Raw genomic sequence first — 26,733 nt, 5'->3', positions numbered from 1 at the left:
TGGTGAGGCCGCTCTCTACTTCCAAGATAGCGCCTTCTTGCTCTGTCCTCACATGGTGGAAGGACAAAAAGAGCCTAGTCAGTTCCCTGGAGCCCTTTCATAAGGGTACCAATCCCATTCATGAGGGCAGACCCCTCATGACTGAATCACTTCCTAAAGGCCTACTCTTAATACTATCACATTGGCAATTAAGTTTCAACATAGGAATTTGGTGGGGAGGGGGGACACATTCAGACCATAGCAAGAGCCAAAACCAGCACTTAGTTTTATTAATCACAAGGCCCACTCTCTTTCCACCCCCACACCACTGTCTGTTCAAATCTAACAAAACAAACACCAGCTACCATTGGAGACACACTCTGGTCAGTTTCAGTGCAGCCTGACTGTTCATTTGGACAACTCAGAGGTAACCAGAGAGCTTGGCATTGAGGATGGACCACAAAGGATCATTTTATCTCAATGCACTTTGTAGAAGATGTTGCCAAATACTGAAGAGCGCATTAGTGATATCAGTGCTTTTAATTTATACAGTGGCCACAGCTCAGGGGTCAGCAAATCATGGTTGAGGTCAATTGCCGACTGTTTACTGAGAGGATCCATCATTGGAGGGCACTGAGGGAGCTCTAGGAAGCATGCCTTCACGCAATGAGCATGCATTGAGCACCTCCTGTTTATTTTTCAAATTTATTATTATTTTAAAATTTATTTTTCTTTCAATAGGTTTTTAGGAAGCAGGCGGTGTTTGGTTATATAAATAAGTTCTTTAGTGAGCACCTCCTGTTTATGAGGAGAAACTAGATTTACAAATGAGACAGTGACAAATGCCACAAGGTGACACTGGTGGGGTTTTATCTGGGGAGGATGCTTCTTTCCATTCCCAGTTTGGTTTCAACTGAGAATTTAAAACATGAGAGAGACTGGGTGCATTGGGCTCACACCTATAATCCCAACACTTTGGGAGGCTGAGGCTTGCATATTGCTTGAGCCCAGAAGTTTGAGACCAGCATGGGCAACATAGTGAGACCCCACCTCTAATTATATTTTTAATTAAAATTTTAAAAAATAATAAAATAAAAACACAGGAGAAAAATGGAGCTCACGATCATTACCAATTGAACTGAATGGAAACAAACTTAGTTTGGGGCCAATTCTTCACCCCAGGGGCAGGCAGAGCTGAAGGACTGCAGGCCCCCAGCCCTCCACCCACAGAGGCTACGTCTTTCCCTGCACTCACCTCTAGGGAGGGAACACACTAGAATGCATATGCCCAGTGGGCAAGCAGGCCTGTTTCCTTCTGTAGCTCTGGAGGCTGCGAAGTCCAAGATCAAGACTCCAGCAGATTCAATGTCTGGTGAGGCTGTTCTCTGCTTCCAAGATAGCGTCTTCTTGGGACAGGAGTGAATGAAGGGGAAGAGGGTGCCCCAAACGTGGTGACTAGAGCTTCCTCTATGGGACACTTGGCTAGGACTTGCAGGTTCTTTCCCTAACCAACCTGTGACCAATCGACGTAGGCTATGTACATTTCAGAGAGGGAGATCCATGTGGGCTCCAGCCACGGGGAAGAGTTCTTGGCAGAGGCCCCCTGATCTGAGTGCTAAGAGTTGGGTGGGTTGTGGTGGACAGCTGCAGGGCCCACCCTGGGCTTTTTGCCCAGGGTGCTTTGGGAGAAAGACAATGATTTATGTGGGATACAGTGGGAAGGCCAGTGGAGGGATTGTGTTGCACATAATCAGATATAAGACACAGACTTTAAACTTTGTGCATTGAATAGGTCTACAGAACTCAAATCCATGGGCCGGATGTGGTGGCTCACACCTGTAATCCCAGCACTTTGGGAGTCCAAGGCAGGTGGATCACCTGAGGTCAGGAGTTCAAGACAAGTCTGGCCAACATGAAGAAATCCTGTCTCTACTAAAAATACAAAAATTAGCCAGGCATGGTGGTGGGCGCCTGTAATCCCAGCTACTCGGGAGGCTGAGGCAAGAGGATCACTTGAACTTGAGAAGTAGAGGTTGCAGTGAGCCAAGATCATGCCACCACAATCCAGCCTGGGTGAAAGAGGGAGATTCAGTCTAAAATTTTAAAAAATTCAAATTCATTAATCCGGATTTTTTTATAGTCACGTTGGTGGATGATGTTTGTGGCTGAGGTTCATGCTTCGTAACATGGGAAAATGTGTTCTTATGCAAGGAGAGGGAGAGGCAAGTGTGCTGAATGGGAAGGGAATGGGCTTCGGAGCCTGGTAGATGCTCACGGGAATCCTAGCTCCACCACCTGCCAGCTGTGTGACCTTATTCAGGTGACTTAACCTTGCTGAACCTCTGCTTTTCCCCCATTTATAAAATGAGAACAAAGACATGGATTTTCCAGGTTGAGAAAATTAAGTTAAACAAGTCTTACATGACCGGGCCCAGTGGCTTACATCTATAATCCCAGCACTGTGAGAGGCCAAGGCAGGAGGATCGCTTGAGCCCAGGAGTTTGAGACCACCCTGGGCAACATAGAGAAACCCCATTTCTACTAAAAATGCAAAAAAAAAAAAAAAAAAAAAAAGCCAGGTGTGGTGGCATGTGCCCACAGTTCCAGCTACTCAGGAGGCTGAGGTGGGAAAATTGCTTGAGCCCAGGAGGCAGAGGTTGCAGTGAGCCAAGACTGTGCAACTGCACTGTGCAACTGCAGTCTGGCCTGGGCAACAGAGTAAGACCCTGTCTCAAAAATAAACGAACAAAAAACAGGCCTTGCAAGGTACCATTGCCATGCTTGTCCCTAAATTCCCTTTCACCTATCTCCCTGCCCTTTGCTGCCCCTGACCCCACTCCACCCCAGAGGATTTTTATATCAGGTACAATCCTAACTCTGGTGGGGAAATGTCTATGAAAGCTTTACGGTAAAAAATACATAAATCTTAAAAGTCAACCTATATGTCATGTGGTTGTAGATTTTTTTAAAGGAAGGAGGAGAGTAGCGCTCCTGGGAAGTTATGATCTCCAGAAGCAACTAACATTCATTACAAGGAAGGTCTCAGAGCTGATTCCCACAAGTGGCAGAGAAGAAAATGAGATGCAGGCTCTGGATTTGCATAATCGCTGACTGTTTCCCGCTCATTTGCCACTTTGCAGGGGTTCAGTGTGGAGGGCAGCCCCTTCCTGGCCTGGACACCCTCTGTGCCCGGGGCTCCACAGGGTCCCTCTTGGAATGGTGCTTTAATGATCACTCAAATGGCATTTAGCCTCCAATTAAGAGCTGGGAAGAAAAGCACTGGCCAAGTGGAGTGAACATTCTGGGGAATTCACCCACTTAGGAGAAACCTGGAGAATTAGCAGGCACACAAAGCCACCTCTTGACTGGAAGCAGATGCCTTGAAGTCTCCCAGACGCCCCACAGGCTGTAAAGGAAGTTGGCCACAGAGCTGACCTGTGTCTAGAATAGTACCAAGGACTCTGCACAAACTTGAGAGGCCCTGTCCACTGCAGGGGAGGAAAACAGGCGTGGAGGAAAGTCAGCCTCTGCAGACACGGTACTTCCTGCCTTCTGCTAGTTGCCATGGCTTTGTTCCTCATAACAAGCCCATCACAAGCCCTGACAAAGCTTATGGTGTGGCTCAGTGATAGAAACCAGCTGGCTCAGGTATTTCTGACACCAGAGCCATGGTCTTCAGCATCTGAGCGGACATCCTGCTCTCAGCAGAGCCCACTGGAGGCGTTTCCTCATCAGTTAAGCCTGTCTGTTCATCCTCCATCTTTGACTTGCCCTTGATTTCCTTCATCTAGTGGATTCCTTACTCTGAGACAAGCAAACCCCGGCAAGAGGTCTGGAAAGCCAGCTTTAGTCTTCTGTCAGCCCCCCTGCAAAAATGGCATTTGTCTGATACCAGGAGTCCCTGCAAATGTGATTGTCACTCCAGCACATCTGTGGGGATGAGCAGGTGGTGGAAGTGGCCATTACTGGTGCCACTGACAAAGTATCAGACCAGGATCTTGCCCCATAAGTGCCTTCCTTATCAATTTATTTCTCATTGAAATATCCTGCAGTAAAATTCAGTAGTGGGTGCACTGTGGAAATAGAGCCTGTTTCATTGGGTGTAGCATTGTTTATAAGGCAGCCTCGGACCCCACTAGAGTCTGAAATGAAACCAGAGCAGCCTAACTTCATCTCTTCAACTCCCCAGGTCTGGGCATTGTGAATATACCGGGCATTGTGAATATAAAGAAGGGAACTTGTAGGTTTTGAATGTCTTCCTACCAAGGAGTTTGTTGAAAGAAGACCAATTAATCTCTTTATCATAACTGGCTTGGCCACATTTCAGTGCTGGAAAGAGGAGAAAAAAAAGCAACAGAACAAAACCTTTTGTGTTTCTGCCAGCAGAAGGTAACGGAGAGGCTTGTCATTTTGTGGACATTTTTGATTAAGTGTCCCTTTACCTTTTAATTTGTGCATTCAGGTTTCAGATCTTCTGCGGCAAGAGGGAGAAATTGTCGCACATTGTCACACCTCATTTGTCTGCCACAGGTTTGTGAAACTTCAGCATCTGATCTCAGAAGTTTGCAGAGAAAGGATTTCAAGGCCAGTGACTCTGCTCTGGATGACTTACAACTTAAACATCACCTAGCCTTGTTCTTCTGCTCCCAAGTGTCCACAGGAAATTAATAGGTACAATATATGGTTTTTTCAGTGTTCACAAAGTGTACTCTGGCACTAGGTGGGACAAAGAATTATGCATCAACTCAGCCCATAGTTCTCAACACCTGCCTGTTCCTGCTTTCTCTTTAGTATCTCATTTCTGAGCAATGGCTGAAGAAAGACAGCTGGCTACTGAAACCGGAAGGAAAGGTTGGAATGTACTGGAAAGAACAAAGGAATTACAATCTAAGGACTGGGTTCATTCAAGTCCCAGCTCTTCCACATACTAGCTCTGTGACCTTGGGCAATTGAGTCAACCCTTCTGAGCTTTAGTTTCCTCATCAGTAAAATGGCAACAGTAGCAACTACCTTGTAGAGTTTTATTGGGAAAAACAGATACAATTTATGGAGAGTGTGTAGTGAAGTGTTATGCAAACATTAGACACTGTACTTTTACGATATGGAGGGGAGTCCAGGAATCAAAACTGTTGCTTTTTAGGAAAACTATTTGGCTAAAATCAATAGTTTGTCATAGTAGTCCCCTGGCACCGTGATGTCATGTGGTGGGGAATCAAGATCTCCCCTATGGGCTCAAGGGTCTCTTCCGATGCCTTCTCATGGGAGCACCTTCTACATCTTGCATATGGATTAAGAATTTATTTTCCCGATCGTCTAGTCCACTTGTTTATAGAAGCTGTCGCCACTATTTGCTTTCTGTTTAAGAAGACTGAAGGAAGAGAAGGGAGGGAGGAAGGAGAGAGGGAGGAACACGTTTTGGTTAACAGTGACCCCACTGCATTGACTAGGATATGTGGCAGGCTGAATTCCAAGTCCATGCACCCTGAAGTGGCATTTTGCATCCATGCTGTTGCCACAGCCACAACACAGGTAGATGGAATGGACTTTGCTGCCTCTTGACTTTGTTTGTTTCTTTCTTTTTTTTTTTTTTCTCTCTTTCCTTCCCTCCTTCCTCCCTTCCTCCCTTCCTCCTTTCCTCCCTCCCTCCCTCCCTTCCTTCCTTCCTTGACAGGCTCTTGTTTTGTCACCCAGGCTGGAGTGTAATGGTGCCATTATACCTCACTGCAGCCTCGCCCTCCTGGGCTCAAGCGATCCTCCCACCTCAGCCTCCTGAATAGCTGAGACTACAGGCACACAGCGCCACGCCCAACTAATATTTATTTATTTATTTATTTACTTATTTATTTTTGGAGTTGGGGTCTTGCCTTGTTGCCCAGGCTGTTCTCAACCTTCTGAGCTCAAGCAATCCTTCTACCTCAGCCTCTGTAGTAGCTGGGATTACAGGCATGTGGCATCAGGACCAGCTAACTTTTTAATTTTTTTTTTTTAAGAGATGAGGGTTTCACTATGTTGCCCAGGCAGGTCTTTAACTCCTGGGCTTAAGCAATCTTCCCACCTTGGCCCCCCAAAGTGCTGGGATTACAGGCATGAGCCACCACAATGCCCTCTCTTGACTTTAGCTTTGTGACTTGCCTTGGCCAATGGGATACTAGCTGATGTGACACAGGCAGAAGCTTGGATGAGCTTGGGGTGTTGAATGTGCTTTTTGACCTCTCTGCTCTCACAATGCTTGTGCCTCCATTCTTGGGACGGGTTGGGAAGCAGTGAGAGAGACTAGAACCTCTGGGGAGATGGGGATGCTGAGGGCCTGTTTTGCCTTTCGGATGATGAAAAGGTCTGGCTTTGCATGGGTTACTCTTCTGGGTCTGAAAATCTTTCTTGAGCTGGGACATTTGAATCCAGAAAAAAAAAATGAAGGAGAAAGCTTGAAAGTAAGAGAGAGCTGGAGAAAGAGGAGAGAGAGAGGAAGAGAGAGGCAGACTTTATTCCACCAGTTCACCTGGACCAGGAATTAGTCCTAAGCTAACCTAGGCTACCCTGGACAATGAAGGGGATTTTAAGAAGGGAGGGAGGATTCTCTTGGAGATTAATTTTGGGCTTTGGCCTAGTTGAGTCTTGTTAGACTTTAAATAAAAAGCCATGGGGGAGGGGCACACACAGGGCAGCCACTGCAGGAGCTCGAGTTCCTATCTCAGCCTGGCTGTGCCAAAGCCTGACATTTCTTGTTCTGATAATTGATGTGGCCAAGTTGAAGCTTGTCACCGTGAGCGCATCACACCGTGGCTTTGGTAGTGCCGTGGCTATGTGAAGAGTGAGAAAAATCAATTTCCACTGTCCACGGAAGGTTGTTTGATTTATTACTGTTGGAAGAAGAAATTCTTTATCTCCCACCCCCTGTTGGAGGGGACTGTTTTACAGTCTGCTGTTAGAGAAGCTCTATAAAAGCAGCTATATTTGTGCAAATTTTGGTATTTTGATAACCTTCGTTGACTATTCAGAGGACATTAAACACTCCCAATTTTTATAACCCTCATTAGTTTTTGATTAAGCATAGGCACTAAAAGACAATCTGCAAGAGAGTGTGGCCAGCATACCTGCAGGATTATTTCATGCCATAGGAAGCATCAGAGGGCTTTAATATTTCATGACCACTGGCAGGAGGAAGGAGGGGTTTGCTAGGAAAGAGCAGAGGATGCGATCTGGAGTCAGACGGGGATTGGGATCCCAACTGCCATTGGAGAGCAGGTCACTGTCCATGAGCCTCAGTTTCCTTATCTGAACAAGGAGTATGTGTAGCAGACAATACCGTCCAGATCCTCTTAGATCCCTTCAAGCCTTTTCTTGTGCACCATCCTTGCCTGCCTCGGTGTGCTTCTGATTTCAACATCCTGCATTGTGACTCCTCTTCCAAGACTCTCCCTTGGCCTCTGGGCCTCCTAGAACTTAAGTACCTGGGAATTAATGTCCCCTCAGGGCAGCCCTCCTCTTGTGACTGACCCACCTGTGAGTTTGAAAGCAGCGCTCCCTTGCCTCACCTCAGGACACACCCCGAGGTGTAATTTACATTCCAGGTGGGTGTAACTTACACTCCAAGTTGGTTCAGGCTGAGGTTCCCCCAGGCACAACTTTGAGACTCTGCTTCTGAGAAACCCCCCCAAGATAGTAGACTGGTGCTCCTTGCCAATTTTTTTACAAATTGTTTCATTAACTTTTATTCAGCACTCAATGTGCCAGGCGTGGAATTAAATGGTTGAAGTGCGTTATCTCTTTTAAGGTTGTGATGATAAAATAAGGTCTAAGGAGGTACTTTGCACAGTGACAAACACATAGCAGCAACTCGGCACTCGCTGGCCCAGTTTGAACATGATTGGGCTGCAATGTGGTGAGAGGACTTGGGGCAATCCAGCAGCCTCCTCTCTCTCTCCTTCGTCCCCTCCTGCCCCTTCCAAATTTTTCTCCACACAGCAGCCAGAGTAGTCTTTTAAAATATATCAATCAAATATGTAAGACCCTCTAGTGGCTACTTGATTGCACACAGATATAAAATTCAGGCCAGTTGTGGTAGCTTATGCCTGTAATCCCAGCATTTTGGGAGGCCAAAGTGGGAGGATTGCTTGAGCCTAGGAGTTTGAGCCCAGCCTGGACAACATAGCAAGACCTCGTCTCTACAAATAAAATAAAACCCAAACTTCCTACCAATGGGGCTTAGCAAACTTTTTTCTATAAAGGGCCAGATAGTAAATACATTACACTTTGTGGACCTTACAGTCTTTGTAGCAGTTGAAGACCTCTGCCCTTCTAGCACCGAGGCAGCCATAGACAATATGAAAGCAAATGGACGTGGCTGTTTTCCAATAAAACTTTACTCATAAAGACAGGCAGTGGGCCAGATTTGGCCCACAGACTGTAATTTGGTGAACCCTGGTCTACAAAACAAGTGAATGGGGAGGACCCTGCCTCCCTCACCAGCCACCAGTGTCATCCTGACCCACTCTTCTCCCCAGTCATTTGCTCCTGTCACAATGCCTGGAGAATTCCAGCACATTCCTGCAGCAGGCTAGGTCTATGCCTACCGTTCCCTCTGTCTGCGTCCAGGAATCTCTTCCTGGAGCCCCCTGCCTTGCTGGCTCCTGCCCATCACTCAAGTGTCAGTTCAAATGCCAAATCCCACCTCTTCAAAGAGACATTCAAGAGCCTGCATATCTACTATGTCCCCTCCCCCAGGCCCCTCTGTTCTCTATCACCTCAGTCATTAATTTATTCCCTTAGTCACCTGTTTGGGTTCTGCCCACCCTTTTGGAAAACAAGCTCCAACACTGATTCAGCATTGATCAGCAGCATCCTCAGCCCGTAGCACAGGGCCCAGCACCTAGTAGGTGCACAATGAATGTTTGTTGATTAAATGGTCTCTGGGGATCCTCCTGCCCCACTGCCCCCAACCACTCTCTTCTGTAAGAAGAATTTTTGAACGACGGAAAACATTAGAATTTCAAGTAATTATCTTGGTTGTAAAGCAAACCTACAAAACCCTAAATAATGTTCCTTTCTTCTCCTTCCCTGTCAATTATGCAGTTAAACGGAACATCTCACAGGGGGATTTGCCTGAGCAAACCCTCGCTTTTCTTTTCTCAGTTCCAAGCCTAAGACTGCAGACCTCCATTTTCAAGGCTAAAAACACCAAAAGGAAGGTGCTGTCTGAACGTGGCACTGAGATTACCCAGTTAATTAAAGAGGGATTTAGAAGTTACTTAACATCTGGGTGGCAGAGTTTTTTTTTTTCTTTTTTTTTTTTTTCTTTTTTTTTTTTCTACTCAGCTTCAAAAATGAAGCAGAAATCATAATATGCCAACTCTGGCTCTAACAGATGCATCCTCTGTGTGACGTGATCCTGCAGCAAGGCAAACCTCTTCTTCCCTGAGTTCCTTGGCTCCAAGGCATCTGATGCTTTTCATAAGGACACCCGTGACCTGCTTGGCAAAGCAAAGCTCTGTGTCCTCAGGATGACAGTGGTTCCAGAAGTGCTTTGGTAATCGCTCCTTTTATTATGTCAACTTGAGGGCAGTGATTCTCGAACAGCAGACATTGCCAGAGAGCCAAGGGACTTTGAGAGGTGGTCAGAGACATGGCAGCCATTCGATGGGGAAGGGCCTTGAATGCTATGCCAAGGAATGTGAGCCGTATCCTGGCCAGGGAGTGTTGAGTTTGACCCCAGAGATGATGTTTGGCAGTAGCCATGAATGAGGAAGGTGGTAGCCAAGAGCCCAAGTTGGAGCCTGTTCTAGGGCTTCAGGTAGCAGGTGGTGGGACCTTCCTGGCATGGTGGCATCAAGAAAGTAGAAGAGGCCGGGTGCGGTGGCTCACGCCTGTAATCCCAGAACTTTGGGAGGCTGAGGCAGGCGGATCATGAAGTCAGGAGATCGAGACCATCCTGGCTAACACAGTGAAACCCCGTCTCTACTAAAAATACAAAAAATTAGCCAGATGTCGTGGCGGGCACCTGTAGTCCTAGCTACTCGGGAGGCTGAGGCAGGAGAATGGCGTGAACCTGGGAGGCGGAGCTGGCAGTAAGCCAAGATCGCGCCACTGCACTCTATCCTGAGTGACAGAGTGAGACTCCGTCTCAAAAAAAAAAAGAAAGAAGAAGAGAACTAAGTTCAGACGGGTTCTCCACCCCACAGGAGCCATGGGCCAGATGGAGGCAGGCCGTGGCCTCAGCACTGGGAACTTGGACTTTGTTCAGTGCTGATGGCAACAATAATAATAATAATACCTACTTCTATGGGTTATTGAGATAGAAGGTGCCTTTATTTAACTTATTTGTAAGAAGTCTTTTGTGAACTTTTAAACACTCATCCGGTGACATTTCTGTAATGCTTCATTCAAATAAAGACATTCATAACTCGGCAGTCTGTGAGCTTTCAATGGACTTTCTCCCCATCCTGTTTTGACACTGAATCTTGGTCTTAGGATGGCTGTTGAGTAGCTCTGATAAGCAAAGTGATAGGTATGGTGTGGCCAATACAGTGGTCATGCCAGTAGGCCAACAGCAGCCAAAAGCTGCCATTAGGAATGGGAGAGGGGCCGTTCTGCATGCTGAAGGCAGGACTCATGTGAATGACAGCAGTGGTACCATACAGCAACTAGTTGAGGAGCTGTTTCCGTCTCAGGCAAGCCCAGAGACCAGATGCTTGCAAAGAATTCTTCTTTCACCGTGTGTATGGTTTTGGCTGCAAGCATCCCACTTTGGCTGGGTTAGAATGGCCTCCAGGATCCCGCTTACCTGTGTTCTTGACCGGCCAGGGACCCTGAGGATAAAGCAAGCATCTAAATCAATGCCCCCCACTAACATTTGTACCCGGCTACACCATAGGAGAGAACAGAATTAGAGCCTTGTGTTGCCACCCCCGCCTCCCCTTGGAGTTTCATGCAAAGGCGTTGTTCTTCTGGGGCCCGATTTCAATTGCAGTGAGCTCGGAATGATGCTTTAATCCTCTGTAATTACTCAAGGCAGGAATCAGGCTAATGAACAAGTATAAATGGACAACTAGCCTTTTCCTTTGCAGTAGGAATGGATATCCTCCAATTATGATCCTTTGCCTAAGGGGAAGATGAGAGGTAGATACTGATACTTGTTTTATTTTATTTTATTTTTTATTTGAGATGGAGTCTTGCTCTGTTGCCCAGGCTGCAGTGCAATGGCACGATCTTGGCTCTCTGCAACTTCCGCCTCCTGGGTTTCAAGCGATTCTTGTGCCTCGGCCTCCCAATTAGCTGGGATTACAGTCGCGTGCCACCACACCTGGCTAATTTTTGTATTTTAATAGAAACAGGGTTTCAACATGTTGGCCAGGATGGTCTCCAACTCCTGACCTCAAGTGATCCACCCACCTTGGCCTCCCAAAGTGCTGAGATTACAGGCGTAGGCCACCGCACCCAGCCTGATACTCGCTTTAAATTAATCTACTTGTTTACCTTCTTGCGGGTCAAATACATCACAATAAGTCACCAAGTGATGGTTCTCATTTACAATTTGGTAGGTGAGCCTCCTGGGAAAGACCTGCGGGAGGGTAGAATCCACATTCCCGGGGCACTGAGGGCTGGGACCTCAGGCCTTTGCATGGGCTGTACTTTCTGCTTCGGGCAACCTCCCTTCAGAGGCCCCCGCAGCTGAATCCTTACTTCTTCAGGTCTTGGCTCAACTGTCCCCTTCCCAATAAGCCTTCTCCTGATCACGATGACCCTAGTTAAAATTACAAACCACTCCCGACACCCCCACACACACCCCGTACAATGTGGGTATTCCTTCCCTGTTCCTTTTTTTCCCAACCTTCTAACATGATATACGATTTACTGATTTATTCATCATATTCTTTGTTATCCGCCGCCCCTCTGCCCCCCATAGAACATAAGCTTTTTAACAAGTCTTTTCTAACAGGTAGATACAGTTGCCTGTTTTGTTGACCCATGTATCTTAAATGCCTGGAGCTCATAATAGACACTCAGTAAACCTTAGCAGAACAAATGAAGAGTTGGAGGGAGGGAATTCAATGAGTGCGGGACAGGAAGGCTATAAGAAAGGTGTCACTATCCTTGAGGACAGTCACCCTGAGAGACCAGATCTGGACTTGCTCTGGCAGCAGGCTGGGTAGAGTAAGAGGCAGAGGCCAGAGGGAAGGATTCTAGTTTCATGAGTGCCTATCCTGTGCCAGTAAAACCCTGGGTGCTTTCTCTAGGTTATAATCTTCAATCCCCACAACAATGCTGCATACTGGATGTTATCATTCTTATTTTATAGGTAAGGAAATGAGATTTAGAGAAGCCACATACTGCCTAGGGCCATTGCTAGTAGCAGAACCAGGCTTGGAACCCAGTTTTCTAAATTGGCTCATCCATTCTTTAAGTACATGTTTGACCTCCTCCTCCAGGCTTCAAGACTAGTGCTTCTCTCTCCACGACGCCGAGCTCATTGGCCGCAGCACTGTTGGTATTTGGGGCTAGATCATTCTTCGTTGTGTGGGGCTGGCCTCTGCATGGTAGGGTGCTCAACAGCATCCCTGGCCTCTACCCACCAGATGCCAGTGTCATCCTCCCCATAGTATGATAACCAAAAATGTCTCCAGACATTGCCAAGTACCTCCTTGGAGACAAAGTCACCCTCAGTTGCAAACCACTGCTGTAGATGAAATAGAAGCAGTTCTCATTGGCCCTGAGAACCTTCAGAGAAGTAAGAAAGAGTCGTTGTTAGGGCCATCAGCTGGCCCGGCAGCCAGGGCCTCTTGTGTTGTCTTACTCTGGGGAAGGTATAGCCCAGTCTGGGATATGGTCCTTGTCTTCCAGATCTAGAACTTACTGGCCCTCAGAGGTGGGATTTCACTTGAACTGTGTTAGTGTGGACCATCTGAGAAGCAGCTAAGGTGGAATTTGGTGTGCAGGAGATGTATTGGGAGAAATGCCTGCAAAGGACATAGCAGAGTCAGGGAGAGCCTTCAGACTGGGATGTGGGGCTGGTGCCTGTGAATGGAGAAGGGGAAGGAAGGAGTGTTGGTAGAAAGAGCCCCAGATCTCAGCGCAGCTCAGAGAATGCCTCAGCCAGGCTGATGGGAAGTCCTCAAGCCAAAGTTATCTGTTAGAGGAATGGGCTGCACTCCTCATTTTTGACAGGAACAACCCAGGAGAACTGTGGTCTTGGTGGAACACAGGAGTGGCTGCAGAAAGGAGGCAGCTGAGCCGGCAGTCCATTGTGCTCAGGCAGCAGGCGATCTGGGTGACCCGCTGATGACACTCACACCAGAAGCCCGTCTGTGCTGAAGCAAATCAGCGTCAGCACTGCCAGCCATTGGCATCTGTCGAAGGGTGTGTCTGTGTTGTCTCAGTCAGGTGCCCACAAAAGCCGACCTTGAGATGATGATTCAAGGGCACATGCATGTTTTGAGGAGGTGACGCCCATGAAACTCCAGTAGGTGAATAGGATAGTGAGACAGGAGAGGAAAACAGACAGTAAGGGGACATATGAGAGCGAGCTGCCACCGTGGGCAACTGGAGCTAGTCCTGTGGGAGCTCCAGAAACTATAGGACACGGGTATGCCTGGAGGTTTTCCAGTTGAGGGTCAAGGGAGCTGGGGTCTTCACCGGCCAACTCCCTAGTCACAGCTCCCTGGGCTGCCTGAGTGGATATGGATGCTGGCAGCTGGAAGCTAGCCCCCAATTGCACCATAATGGTAAGACCATTTGGCATTCCACATGCCCTGAGCACTGACTGAGCTGCCCCAGAGGCTGGGAAAAGGCCTCAGGCAGAGCCACCAGTGTTTGCAAAAAACAGAGCTCAGTGCCTGGAAGCCAGGGAAGAGATGCCGGCTGGCACACTGCAGGAAGAGAAAAGAAAGAAAAATATGGTAATCCTAGTATATTACAGAGCATATAATAAAAACCTATTGCCTGGTGCCCTGGATCCCAGAGAGGGGCCTTGGGGAGGTGGCCTGGTTCCGCGTGTTAACTGAGCATCTAGTATGCACTGGGCAGTGTGTGGGAAGACAAAGATGCTGAGGGCCAGTCCTCCCCGTTGGAGCTCACAGTCCAGTGGCATCCGCAATTGCAAACATTTATGCACGATGGGAGGCAGTGTAGTGCACTGTTGCCACTAACCACTCTGAACTTCAGTCTCTTCATCATAAACTGGAGATACCACTGGTTCCTCTTAGAATCACTGGGAGGACTCTATGAGATGGTATCCTCAAGTGTTTCTCCCACGCGTTCACATACAGTAAACATTCAGTGCACTTTAGCTATCGTTCAAGCTATTGGAGCTACAGCAGAGAAATATATTGGTCTAGGGGAAAATAAGGGCTGGAGGGACCAAATCAATGGCGGGGAGTGGGATGAGATGGATGTCAGAGAAGGCTTCTCGGAAGATCTCTGCCCTGGTGCTGAATCTTAGCTGAGAAGGAATTATAGATCCTGATCAGCAGTGAATGGGTACACTTTCTGTGTTTTCCTTTGGATTTTACAGACCGTGATGATTGAGGTTGGTTAAGGGTTAAACATCCTGTAAGCATTTCTACTGGGCTAGTTACTGTGGGGAAGGTTAGGATTAAGGAGAACTTCAGAGTGATTTACCTAACAATAGCAGCCTTCTTATCTGCCCACAGTTGAAAATTCCCACCATTTATTGGAGCCTGTTCTGTTTTTCACCTGAGCTGAAGGCTGGGAGTGGGATGGGCTCCTTTGCAAATCCACAGCTGCAGAACAACAGGCCATGACAGCTTTATCTTTAAGGCCAATACCAAGAGAACCAGAGAAGCCGAAAAGAGATAACTTTGAATCCCACGGGGCAAGAATGCACCAAGCCTTTTTTTCCCAGGGGATTTTATTTAGCTGATAGGCAAAGTCTGAAGACTGGGTGCTTTCCCCATTGGAAGAACTAAATAAAGTATTTTGACTCAGTGCAAAGCCAAAATACCATCCCTAGGTCAAAGAGCTGGACTTGGAAGCCTGTTCCTCCTGGGAAGCCAGCTTGGAAGAGTGTCTTCGAGCAGCCAGACACCATAGGAAAGACCTCTATAGATGAATCTGCTGTGGGTGAGTGTCCTATCCACAGACCTTTCTTAGTTTGGTCCCTGTGGCCTGCAGCCATGGGAGGGCTCAGTGGAGACTGGATGACAGGAGCAGGCACCACTTGGCTGACATTGAAAAGGCCTTAACAATTGATGTCTGAGGGTGACCACCTGAAAAGAGGACCTTGAGCTGCCAGAATGTGGAATACAGGGCTGCAGAGGGGAAAATAAATGTCATTTTCATTCCCAAGAATATTACTGAGGTGCCTGCAAAGTTCAATATTCCTTTCCAAGCCTTTTATTCAACCTAAGGGCCAGGTTCAGGCACAGAAGGAACAGCTACGAGCTTTAGCTTTCATTTGGTCTTAATGCACATATATGTCACCATCGAGATTTACATATTTCTTAATGACCGGAGAGCAACAATTAGAAAGTCCAAGATCAACTCTCACTACAGTATGAATTTCTTCATCTGAGCGTTTTTGTAAGAAGCATGGATTCCTATTATAATCACAATAAAACAATAAAGATAGATAAAAAGATCTGGGAAAGAGGACTCTATTTATATGACTATTTTGAGAGTATAGTTATTTGTTATAAATGAATTTGTGAAAATACTAATAAGACTGGTATTTGTGGAGCACTTCTTGTGAGCCAGGCATCTCATGTGCCAAGATCAATATAATTTTGTAACAACTCTGTGATGTTGTCTGGGAAGGTAGAATCACCTTCATTTGATGCGTGTGGAAACGGAGGCTTGGAGAGTTTAAGTATCAAGAACTTGTGGTTAAATCAATGCTGCCTTAGGACGCGTTGCCTAAGACTGAATCCCTGCAGTAAAATGAAAGACAAATGAGATTCAAACAGACATGAGATTTCAAGTGGTCTCCACTTCCACTCTCCAGGGTCTCCCAGCCCTCCCTATTTTTCTTGTGACGCCCCTGGAGTGAGGGCACAGTTTGAGCATTTGCTATTAGATCCTCAAGAATAACAGCAGTTTCTTATTGACCTGTCAGTAATCCTAGAGCTCACAGAATACCAACTCCAATGCCCATGGAAACCTGGCAGGTAATGTAGGCCAGTGAAGCTGGTTATGTAATGACTCAAAGGAGAGAACTCGCCTCAACCAAAGTAAGCAGTTTCCACCAGTTCCAGTCAGTTACAGTCCTGTGTGGCCAAATGGTTTGCTTTTCAAGGGAAGCTGGAGATTCGTGCCATGTGAAATGTCCCAATTTTTCAATCATTGGAAATTCATTCAAAATTTTAAAAAGTACCATCACATTGGGTTGAATTTGACCAGTGTGCAGCTACCTCTTCCCTAGAGCCTTGCAGAATTCTTCACAGCTAGTTGACTTCCCATAAAAGCTTCTGAGTTAATAAGTGAATTAATTACTAGGCAAAGAGCCCATTTGAAGGCTCAACCCTTTAGACCTCCCTTTGCTGCCCATTCACGGTGGTTGGAGCCAAGCCCATCAAGGCCAGCAGCAGGAAGCAGAGCACCTTTGAGTCTGACCCCCTCATCAGTCCTTCACTCTGATAAGCTTGGCGTGCTAGTTTCCATGGACTTTTGCTTGGGCTAGGATCATCAGTGTCACCCCCATCTGAATTGTAGAACCACATTATTGGCTTTTGGAAAGTCCCCTGAGTGTAGGGAGCTATACCTTGGTCAGATATTTACCCTTGCAGGTCTTTTTTTTTTTTTTTTTTTTTTTTGAGACAGAGTCTTGCTCTTGTTGCCCAGGCTGGAGTGCAACGACGCAATCTCGGCTCAGGCTCACTGCAACCTCTGCCTCCCAGGTTCAAGCGATTCTCGTGCCTCAGCCTCCTATCTGGGATTACAGGCGCCCACCACCACGCCCGGCTAATTTTGTATTTTTAGTAGAGACAGGGTTTCACCATGTTGGCCAGACTAGTTTCAAACTCATGACCTCAGATGATCCACCTGCCTCAGCCTCCCAAAGTCCTGGGATTACAGGCGTGAGCCACCATGCCCGGCCTGCCCTTCCAGGTCTTACCAACAGAGGGCTCTTAATTAGTGTCTAAGTGAGTGCGGGAAATTAACGCTGGTCCTTCATTCATTCATTTAGTCAGCAAACATGGATTGACCATCCTCTGTGTGCTGCCAATGAGATTCCAGTGATAAATTACAGACCTGTTTGTTGCTTACAATATGATGGGATAGGTAGATGTTGACGCAGTAACTGAGTATTCTGGGTTTCGGACCGGGCTATAGGATCCTAAGTGTAGGAGTGTAACTCAGCTTAGAGACCAGGGACGGCCCCTCTGAGCAGGTGATGGGTAAACTGAACCCTGGAGGTTGAGCAGGGATAAAGCCAAGTGAACAGTGTGAGCAGGATGTGCAAAGGTCCTGATGTAGAGTGAACCAGGACCTCAGAGAATAGTCCTGAGTGGCTGGAGCCAAGAAATCATGGGAAAGAGTGAGTGGGTCAAGCTAGAGAGATGGTTGGGGGTCCAGATCACTCTGCAGTTGGCCGTGGTGAAAGTTTGGACTTCAGCCTAAGGAAAAGAGAAAGCCACAGAAGGTTTTAAACAGGCATGGTGCCTGATGATTTGCATCCTAAAAGATCTCTCTAGCTACAGTGTGGAGAACTGATAGGACAGTCAACAGTCGATGGGGAATCTCATTTTGAAGCTAATGTATGTAGCCAGGCAAGAAGGAGGATGGTAGCTTGGACCAGGATGCTGTGATAGAGATGGGATAATGCCAGGGATATATGAAATACTCGACAGGTAGAATCAGTGTAGCTGGGTTGTTGATTGACTATGAGAGATGAGGGCAAGGGGGATGGCTGTTTCGAGAAACTGTAAGGAGGTGATACTATTTGCTAAGATAAGGAACACGGGTGGTTCTGTGGCTGTACAATTCTTTGAGCCATCAGTTAGACTATGTGTGAATATCTTCCCCAGGGCCATACACCACGGCAGCCCTGGGAGGAAGAGTGGGAATGGGATTGGGGGCTGGAGAAACAAATTTAGTTTGGAGTTTAACAAAGCAACTAGCAAAATATCTCCAAAGTCCCATTTGTCATTCTTCATAGCCATCATACAAAAAGTGGTCAAAGTTAGGAAACTGAATTTTCAAAGACGTTAGGCCTTAAAAAGAAACAGGCCTCTGATGTTAAGAGAGAAACATGCATTTTCAATTGTTCAGAGATTACTAAATGGAAACAGTTCTCTTCCCCTCCCCCAAACAGAAGCAGGAATTAACTTTGAGGCTGGAAAATGTCAATTTACTGAGAAAGGAGAGTAAGGGGCACAGGCAGACATCCGGGCCACATGTCCCAGCTCCTCATCCCACAGGTGTTCCCATGTCCAGATGAGCTCACGATGACCAGATCTGCCCAAATTCGGGACACCTATCCATGTGATCTTACCCTTCCCGCCATCCCCAGTGTGGGAGGAGGGTGCGGGGTGAGCAGGAATCCTGCCCAGAATGATTCGCTGTGATCACTGCCATATGAATAATATGCTATTACAGAGAAGGAGGGCCCCGAGGAAGAAAGAATTTTTTTAAACCCCTAATAAAGGGGTAGAAGTACTGCCCCGAACTCCTGTAAAAGCATGTTCCAAGGAGAGATGAGATCAAGGATATAAAATTGTTCTGGTTTTGAAAACAAAGATGCCAAGACAGCAGGCAGCATCTCTGGGCTGCAGGAGACTTAAGGAGGTAGAGAAAGAAGGAATGGCTAATCTTTCTAAGATGACAAAAATATTTAATCTGATGGAGGATGGAAAACCTTGATCGGGTCCTAATGGGTCTAAATCAGACTTTCTCTGAATCTTTGAATATTTCCCTTCTCATCTTGCACTTGGCATTTTTCTCGATGAGGGTGTCCCTTTTGGTTGGGGAACAAGAGTCTAGGATAGGCCTGGGCGAGGTGGCTCACGCCTGTAATCCCAGCACTTTGGGAGGCCAAGGCAGGCAGATCACCTGAGGTCGTGAGTTTGAGACCAGCCTGACCAACATGGTGAAACCCCGTCTCTACTAAAAATACAAAAATTAGCCGGGTGTGGTGGCGGGTGCCTCTAATCTAAGCTATTTGGGTGGCTGAGGTAGAAGAATTGCTTGAACCTGGGAGGCAGAGGTTGCAGTGAGCTGAGACAGTGCCATTGCACTCCAGCCTGTTGACAGAGCAAGACTATCTAAAAAATACATAAATAAATAAATAGCCTAATAAAGGGGTAGAAGTACTGCCCCGAACTCCTGTAAAAGAATGTTCCAAAGAGAGATGAGATCAAGGATATGAAATTGTTCTGATTTTGAAGAGAAAGATTCCAAGACAGCAGGCAGCATCTCTGGGCTGCAGGAGACTTAAGGAGGTAGAGAAAAAAGAAATTGGTGTTCTAAGATGACAAAAATATTTAAGCTGGTGGAGGATGGAAGACCTTGATCGGGTCCTAATGGGTCTATCTCAGGCTTTCTCTGAGTCTTTGAATATTTCCCTTCTCATCTTGCATTTGGCATTTTTCTCAATGAGGGTGTCCCTTTTGGTCAGGGAACAAGTGTCTAGGATGGGGCTGGGTGTGGTCCATACCTGTAATCCTGGCACTTGGGGAGGCTGAGGCAGGAGGATCGCTTGAGCCCAGGAGTTTGAGACCAGCCTGGGCAACATAGTAAGACCCTTGTCTCTATAAAAAATTTAACAGTAAGCCAGGAGTGGTGGCATGCACCTGTGGTCCCAGCTCCTCAGGAGGCTGGGGTGGGAGGATCCCTTGAGCCCAAGAGTTTGAGGCTGCAGTGAGCTATGATTGCACCATGGCACTCCAGCCTGGGTGACAGAGCGAGATCCTGCACCACCACCCCCTGCCCCAATCACCTAATACATTTAATAAGATTGAAAAAAAAAAAAAAAAAAGCCCCTCTTGGATGCTAAGTGAAGGAGTGAGCTTGTGATGAATGTTTGTGGACTGAGCAATGACAGAGGATCACAGCACCCTTGACCTGCCAGGTCACCTGATCTTCTCACAGAGACACAGGTGGCTCCCGATTCAGACAATATTTGAAGCCCTGAAAAGCCTTTGCTGCATTTCCACGAATATCTAGAGTGGGCTTGAGACCCCTTCCCCGAAGGTCTGCTGTTTCTAACCACGGATTGATCTTCAGAGCACCAAGGCCTAGCTCTGACGGTCACATTCCTCAGCGCAAACCTTTCTCTACCAAGAAAGAGAAAGCTGAGAATTGTCCCCCAGAATTTTCCACTGGGGCACATGACCACATTGGCCTTCTGTGCGCTTGGGTTTCCCATGCCTGGGGTGTGAGCGGCCCAGGCAGCTTCTGCGCAGTTGAGTCATCTCTCTGCCATGGTTTCCCATCAGCCAAGAGAATGGTATGAATGTCTACAGGCGGCCTCTTCATGGGGGTCTCAGGAAATGGGCATTTGAGGGTCAGGTGGGTGACCCTAGTCCCCCACAAAGGTAGCATCTGGTGGAGAGACAAGGTTCCCCTCTCCTGCATGTGGAAGAAGCTGGGTGAGATTAGAGGTGCCTGCTCCTCCTTTTGGAGCCTTTCACAATTATCCTCAGGACAAAGATGGCCCCAACACTTCTGGAAGAGATCTGATAGAGATCCCGCTAGTCACGGGGTGAGCTACAGTGGGACTGTGGCACACAGTGGTGGCCTGGCATATGAGAAGACCGCCCCCCACCCAATACACCTCCCACCTCACCTGCCCACGATGCCATTGCTTCAAATGGCTTTCAACAAAGCCCTCCACTCCACAGGGTCTCCCTTCTTGTAGCATTTTCAACTCTGCATCAAATCAACTCTGCATTAAGGTGTGAAACATAAACACCCCCGAGGGAGAAAGGCCCTTCCAGAGTGGTCACTGGGAGGCAAAAGGGCCTGGCTTCCCTGAATCTCAGCTTCCTCATCTGAGACGGTGGAAAAGATGATGTTGACTTTCCAGAGCCATAGGGAGTTGGAAATGAGGTCAGGTACCCACCACCCGGTTCTCCTTCTTCCTCTTCTAAAATGCTGCAGCCGCCATAGCCAGTGCCTCTATGCAGCCAGTTTCCCATTGGCATCACTTAGCCTGGCAGTGCTGCTAATGAGGCCTCTGTGGCCTGGGCTTCCGGGGCTGCCATCTCTAATGAACTCAGCCTTCCTGGGAGCTGCAGCAGGTCCCAGCCCAGGCTAGGCCTGCTCTCCTCCCCTCCAAAGAAAACACCATCTTTCCAGGACTGATGGCGCTGAGGAAAGCTTGAAGGAAACAGGCAGGGAAGACCTGTCAACACTAATTAGAAAAAAGTGGTTCTCGCCACCAAAGCCCTCCAGCCCATGGCTGCTGCCAACCAGGGCGCCCCTATGGGCTATCCACCTGAGCTGCCGCCATTTTCAACTCTGCATTAAGTCATCCAAGGATCCAGGAGACCCAACACTAGCAAAAGACCCCACGTGCTTTCTTTTCCAGCACCGATAGCTCTTACCTCTTCCCTAAGCCTCAACTTCTCTTTCTCTTCTCTTTCACCCCTGTGTCCCCAAGAGGCAGTTTGGGGGTAAAACTGGTGTTAGAGTCCGACAGAAAGTAGAACTCCAGCTCTGTGGTCCCAGGTTTGTGGATTTGGCAGGGTCGCCTCTGTGGGCCTCACTTCTTTTCTCTGTAAAAGGGGATCATAATGCCAACCCCGCAGGCTCATGAGGGGGATTCGAAAGCCCCTTTCCCAGTGCCCTGAACATACAGAAACTCAGCAAACAAATGGTTCTCCGCTTATCTCCTCCCTTTCCCCTTCTCACACCCACACTCACCCTCAGAATGCTAACTTTTTCTGTTTCTTGGTTCTTGAACAGATTTTTTTTTTTTTTTTTTTTTTTTTTTTTTGAGACAAGATCTCGCTCTGTCACCCAGGCTGGAGTGCAGTGGTGCAATCATAGCTCACTGCAACCTTGACCTCCTGGGCTCAAGCCATCCTCCCATCTCAGCCTCCCAAGTAGTTGGGACTACAGGCATGCGTCACTGCACCTGGCTAATTTTTTGTTAACATTTTAAATTTTTTTAGAAGAGTTAAGTTCTCACTATGCTGCCCAGGCTGGTCTTGAACTCCTGACCTCAAGTGATCCTCCCACCGTGGCCTCCCCAAGTGCTGGGACTGCAGGCGTAAGTCACCATGCCCAGCCCTTGAGCAGATTTTTTATCTTATCTCTGACCCTGTAAGTCAGGACCTGCTGCCTCCAAGTCCATGGTACATCATCTACCTGTGGAAAGTTCCCTGACATGCCCTGCCATCGTCCCTTCTCCTTCCTTCACCTTACAGTATCGATTGAGAGCCCATGGAATATCCAGCACTTGATCGATCAAAAGCAGACATGGTCCTGCCCTCATGGAGCTCCCAGGCCTGGGAAAGGCAGATCCTGGAGATAGCAGCTGTATCCCACCATACCAGGGCCCACCCACCCTCTGCACCTAAGAGGCTCACGGGTGTTTACAATAGACAGGGCTTGGCACATAAATCACCTCTTTTGACCCTCAGCAGGCTCCGACATTGGCAACCAGGTATGATCCCATTTTACAGATGCAGAGAGTGAGGAACAAAGAGTTGTTTTTCTCCTCCATGTTCTGTGGCATCCAACATCAGAGTCTTTAGTAATGTGTATCTTTATTTCCAAAACAGTAGGACAGAAATGGCTTTAACAGCAGCTCATTCTAGGCAGTCACTGTGCTAAGGGTTTTATGAGCATCCTCTTCTTCCAGCTTCATGCTTCCCCTGGAGGAAATAAATGCTGTTCCCTTGTCAGGTTTGATGAAGACACTGAGGAAGGTTAATTAACATGTCCATGACCACCCGGCTGGTGAGCATGGGGCCATCAGGGATGATCCAGGTCAGCCTTGGCGTCCACGCCGTGTGATGTGGACACAGGAGAAGGTAGATCATGAGAACCTGGGCTCCTGACACGAGCTCAGTGGGCAGACAGAAGCTGAGAGGAAGGTGGCTCTCAGGGGAAGATGAGGACGTAAAACGTGCATCATGCTGCTCGCCACACTTCCTCAACGTGCGCCATGCTGCTTGCCACACTCCCTCAATGTGCGCCATGCTGCTCGCCACACTTCCTCAACGTGCGCCATGCTGCTCATCACACTTCCTCTTGAGAAGCTACCGATTTAGCCTTAGGCTTGTAGCATCTATCTCGAAGCGGGAGAAAGGGGCAGGTGGGAATTCATTGTGTTCATAAGATACATGTCAGCCAGAGAGATTGCAAAAGCTCAAGTGTCCTGAGACCACAGAGCACGTCCTCCTAAAGGGAGGGTCCGGGCCACTGGGTCCAGTCTTTATACTTGAAGGCGTCACAGGCCCTTTCCTACTGCTGTCGACACCCAGGTCTCTTCCACATGGAGCCACCATAGTGAGCATGGTCCTGTGTGATCACTGCGACCTTCTCCTGGACTTCCACTGTGGGGCTTATTTTTTATTTTATTTTATTTTTCTGAGACAGAGTCTTGCTCTGACGCCCAGGCTGGAGTGCAATGGCGCGATCTCAGCTCACTGCAACTTCTGTCTCCCAGATTCAAGCAATTCTCCTGCCTCAGCCTCCCAAGTAGCTGGGATTACAGGCTACCACGCCTGGCTAATTTTTGTATTTTAAGTAGAAACAGGGTTTCACCGTGTTGGCCAGGCTGGTCTTGAACTCCTGACCTCAGGTGATCCGCCCGCCTCGGCCTCCCAAAGTGCTAGGATTACAGGCGAGAGCCACTGCACCTGGACTCCGTTGTGGGATTTAGGAAGTGGGGCCAAGGAATAGTAACGCAGGTGGGCGTACCTCATGCTTCTCCGTAGGTGGCACAGAGTGATGTGCCCACCAACGGCACATGACCCAGACTCCTGTCCTTGGGATCTGCCCTCATTGCACCCACTGCATCCAACTAAGCACTCTTCATCCGGCTGGACACAAGGTCTCCTTCAAATACCTCTTCTTCTTATACTGTTGAACTTTCAGGTGCTGTCCAAGTGTCTAACTGTGGCCATTTATTGTGTCTCTACCATTTGTCAGGCACTCTGCTAAGGACATCACAGATATCTCATTTAATCTGCATAGTAACTCTTTGGGCCGGTCGCAGTGACATACCTGTAATCCCAGCACTTTGGGAGGCCGAGGTGGGAGAATTGCTTGAGCTCAGGAGTTGGAGACCAATTTGGGCAACATAGCAAGACCTTGTCTCCACAACTATTATTACTATTTTTTTAATTAGCCAACGGTAGTGGCGCATACCTGCAATCCTAGCTGCTTCAGTGGCTGAGGCAGGAGGATCATTTGAGTCTGGGAGAATGAGGCTGCAGTGAGCTATGAGGGCCACTGCACTTTAGCCTGGGCAACTGAGCAATACCGTCTCAAAAAAAAAAAAAAAAAAAAAGAGACGTCTTTGAAGTAGGCATTTCTTTTTTCTTTTGGTTTGTTTTTTGTTTTTGTTTGTTTGTTTGTTTTGTTTTTTGTTTTTTGAGACAGAGTCTTGCTTTGTCACCCAGGCTGGAGTGCAGTGGCATAATCTCGGCTCACTGCAAGCGCTGCCTTCCAGGTTCACACCATTCTCCTGCCTCAGCCTCATGAGTAGCTGGGACTACAGGCGCCCGCCACCACGCCCAGCTAATTTTTTTTTTTTGTATTTTTAGTAGAGACAGGGTTTCACCATGTTAGCCAGGATGGTCTCGATCTCCTGATCTCGTGATCTGCCCGCCTCAGCCTCCCAAAGTGCTGGGATTACAGGCATGAGCCACCATGCCCAGCCCTGAAGTAGGCGTTTTTTTATTCCTTTAATCTGATGAAGAAATTGAAGCTCTGAGAGATGCCTCATGATATATAGCTAAGGAGAGTACTAATAAGAGGTCTAGCTGACCCCAAGTGCCCTTGGGTATAAACATCATGAAGTACAACTTCCCCCTCCGAGGGCTTCCTCATGCTGCCAGGATCAATGCCAAGCCCAATTCTATGCCCCACGTGACTCCCACAGGGCCCAGCCCTCCTCACCTCTCCAACTTCACCCAGCATCTGCTTCCATCTCTCCTTCTTAGGACCTTCTTTCTGTCCCCTGAACTAGCCAAGCGTGTTCAAGTACTTTGCAATTGCTCTTCCTTCTTGGAACTCTCTTCCTCCAGACTTCCTCGTCACTCTGCCTCCTTGTTGTCACTCGGGTCTGAGTGTCAGGTATCCCAGGGGAACTTCCCCTGCTCCTTGCCCAAAGCAGCCCCTTCCAGGCACTACCTTGACCTGGTGCTCTTTTGTCTTCATCAAAACACTTTTCCAGGGCTGGGCATGGTGGCTTACACCTATAATCCCAGCATTTTGGGAGGCCGAGGTGGGAGGATCACTTGAGGTCAGGAGTTCAAGACCAGCCTGGCCAACATGGTGAAACCCCGTATTTGCTACAAATACAAAAATTAGCCAGACATGGTGGCAGGCACCTGTAATCCCAGCTACTCAGGAAGTTGAGGCAGGAGAATCACTTGAACCCAGGAGGCATAGGCTGCAGTGAGCCGAGATCACACCACTGCACTCCAGCCTGGGCAACAGAGCAAGAGTCCATCTCAAAACAAAAACAAAAACAAAAAAACTTTTTCAGAGCTGAAATGATCCTATCTGTTCATTTATCTAGTACATGTTTATTCCTTTCTCCTCCTGCTCCCACCCAATGGAACGTGAGCTCCTTGAGGCCCAGAAGGCCACCTGTGTTGTATTCTGGTGAGTCAGCAGTGCCCGATAAATACTGAGCATGCACCTAAACTTCCTCTTGGTTCTGCAGCAGAACTTCCAAGTTTGGTCAGAAACCTTGGGTTAAGACCCTTGTAAATGACCATGTGATTTACCCGAGCTACAAACTGCTTATGTAACTTCTGGGCCATCTTAAGCCCCAAGAAACCTGTGAGGACAGAGTCTCTTTTTTTTTTTTTTTTTTGAGACAGAGTCTCGCTCTGTCGCCCAGGCTGGAGTGCAGTGGCGCAATCTTGGCTCACTGCAAGCTCCGCCTCCCGGGTTCACGCCATTCTCCTGCCTCAGCCTCTCCGAGTAGCTGGGACTACAGGCGCCCGCCACCACGCCCGGCTAATTTTTTGTATTTTTTTTAGTAGAGACGGGGTTTCACCATGGTCTCGATCTCCTGACCTCGTGATCCGCCCGCCTCGGCCTCCCAAAGTGCTGGGATTACAAGCGTGAGCCACCACGCCCGGCAGGACAGAGTCTCTTAAGGGTGCTCCTGAAGGCAGCTCAACGCTGTCAGCTGAGGAATCACAATTTAGAAGGCAGAGATTTTTTTCTTATCAAGGGTTACAGCCTGCAGGATGGCCATCTTCCAGGCTGGGAAGGCTTGCATTAAAAAGAAGAAGGGACAAGATGGGAATTTAGGCTGAACAGTTCAGCTAAGCATATGACTTCAACAGGTTACAGGAGGAACTATGAATATTCCCAAAGGTAGGGCACGCACATGCCTAGTAAGCAAGTATGCATGTTACACATGTCCCGTGTTCACTTTCGGATGGAGACTTACATTTATTTATGTATTAAATGAAAGCAAGCTTATTAAGAAAGTAAAGGAATAAATGACTACTCCATAGGCAGAGCAGTGGCTTGAGCTGCTTGACCAAGGATACATATTGTTACTTTTTGATTATATGTTAAATAAGGGATAGATTATTTGTGAGTTTTCCAGGAATGGGGTGAGCAATTCTCAGAACTGAGGGTTCCTCCCCTTTTTAGACCATA

At 47.7% G+C, this 26,733-nt stretch overlaps 1 protein-coding gene across 4 annotated transcripts in view; it reads left to right on the top strand.

Annotated features, from left to right (window-relative positions):
- The window catches only part of KAZN (kazrin, periplakin interacting protein), a 1,209,168-nt gene that overhangs the window by 854,843 nt on the left and 327,592 nt on the right, over nt 1-26,733 (top strand). The gene's annotated exons all lie outside the window — the stretch shown is intronic.

Source organism: Symphalangus syndactylus, chromosome 22, assembly GCF_028878055.3.
Source record: "Symphalangus syndactylus isolate Jambi chromosome 22, NHGRI_mSymSyn1-v2.1_pri, whole genome shotgun sequence".
In the NCBI taxonomy this organism is placed as follows: Eukaryota; Metazoa; Chordata; class Mammalia; order Primates; family Hylobatidae; genus Symphalangus; species Symphalangus syndactylus.
The sequence above is the reverse complement of the archived record's forward strand: the minus strand, read 5'-3'. Positions and strand labels throughout refer to the sequence as shown.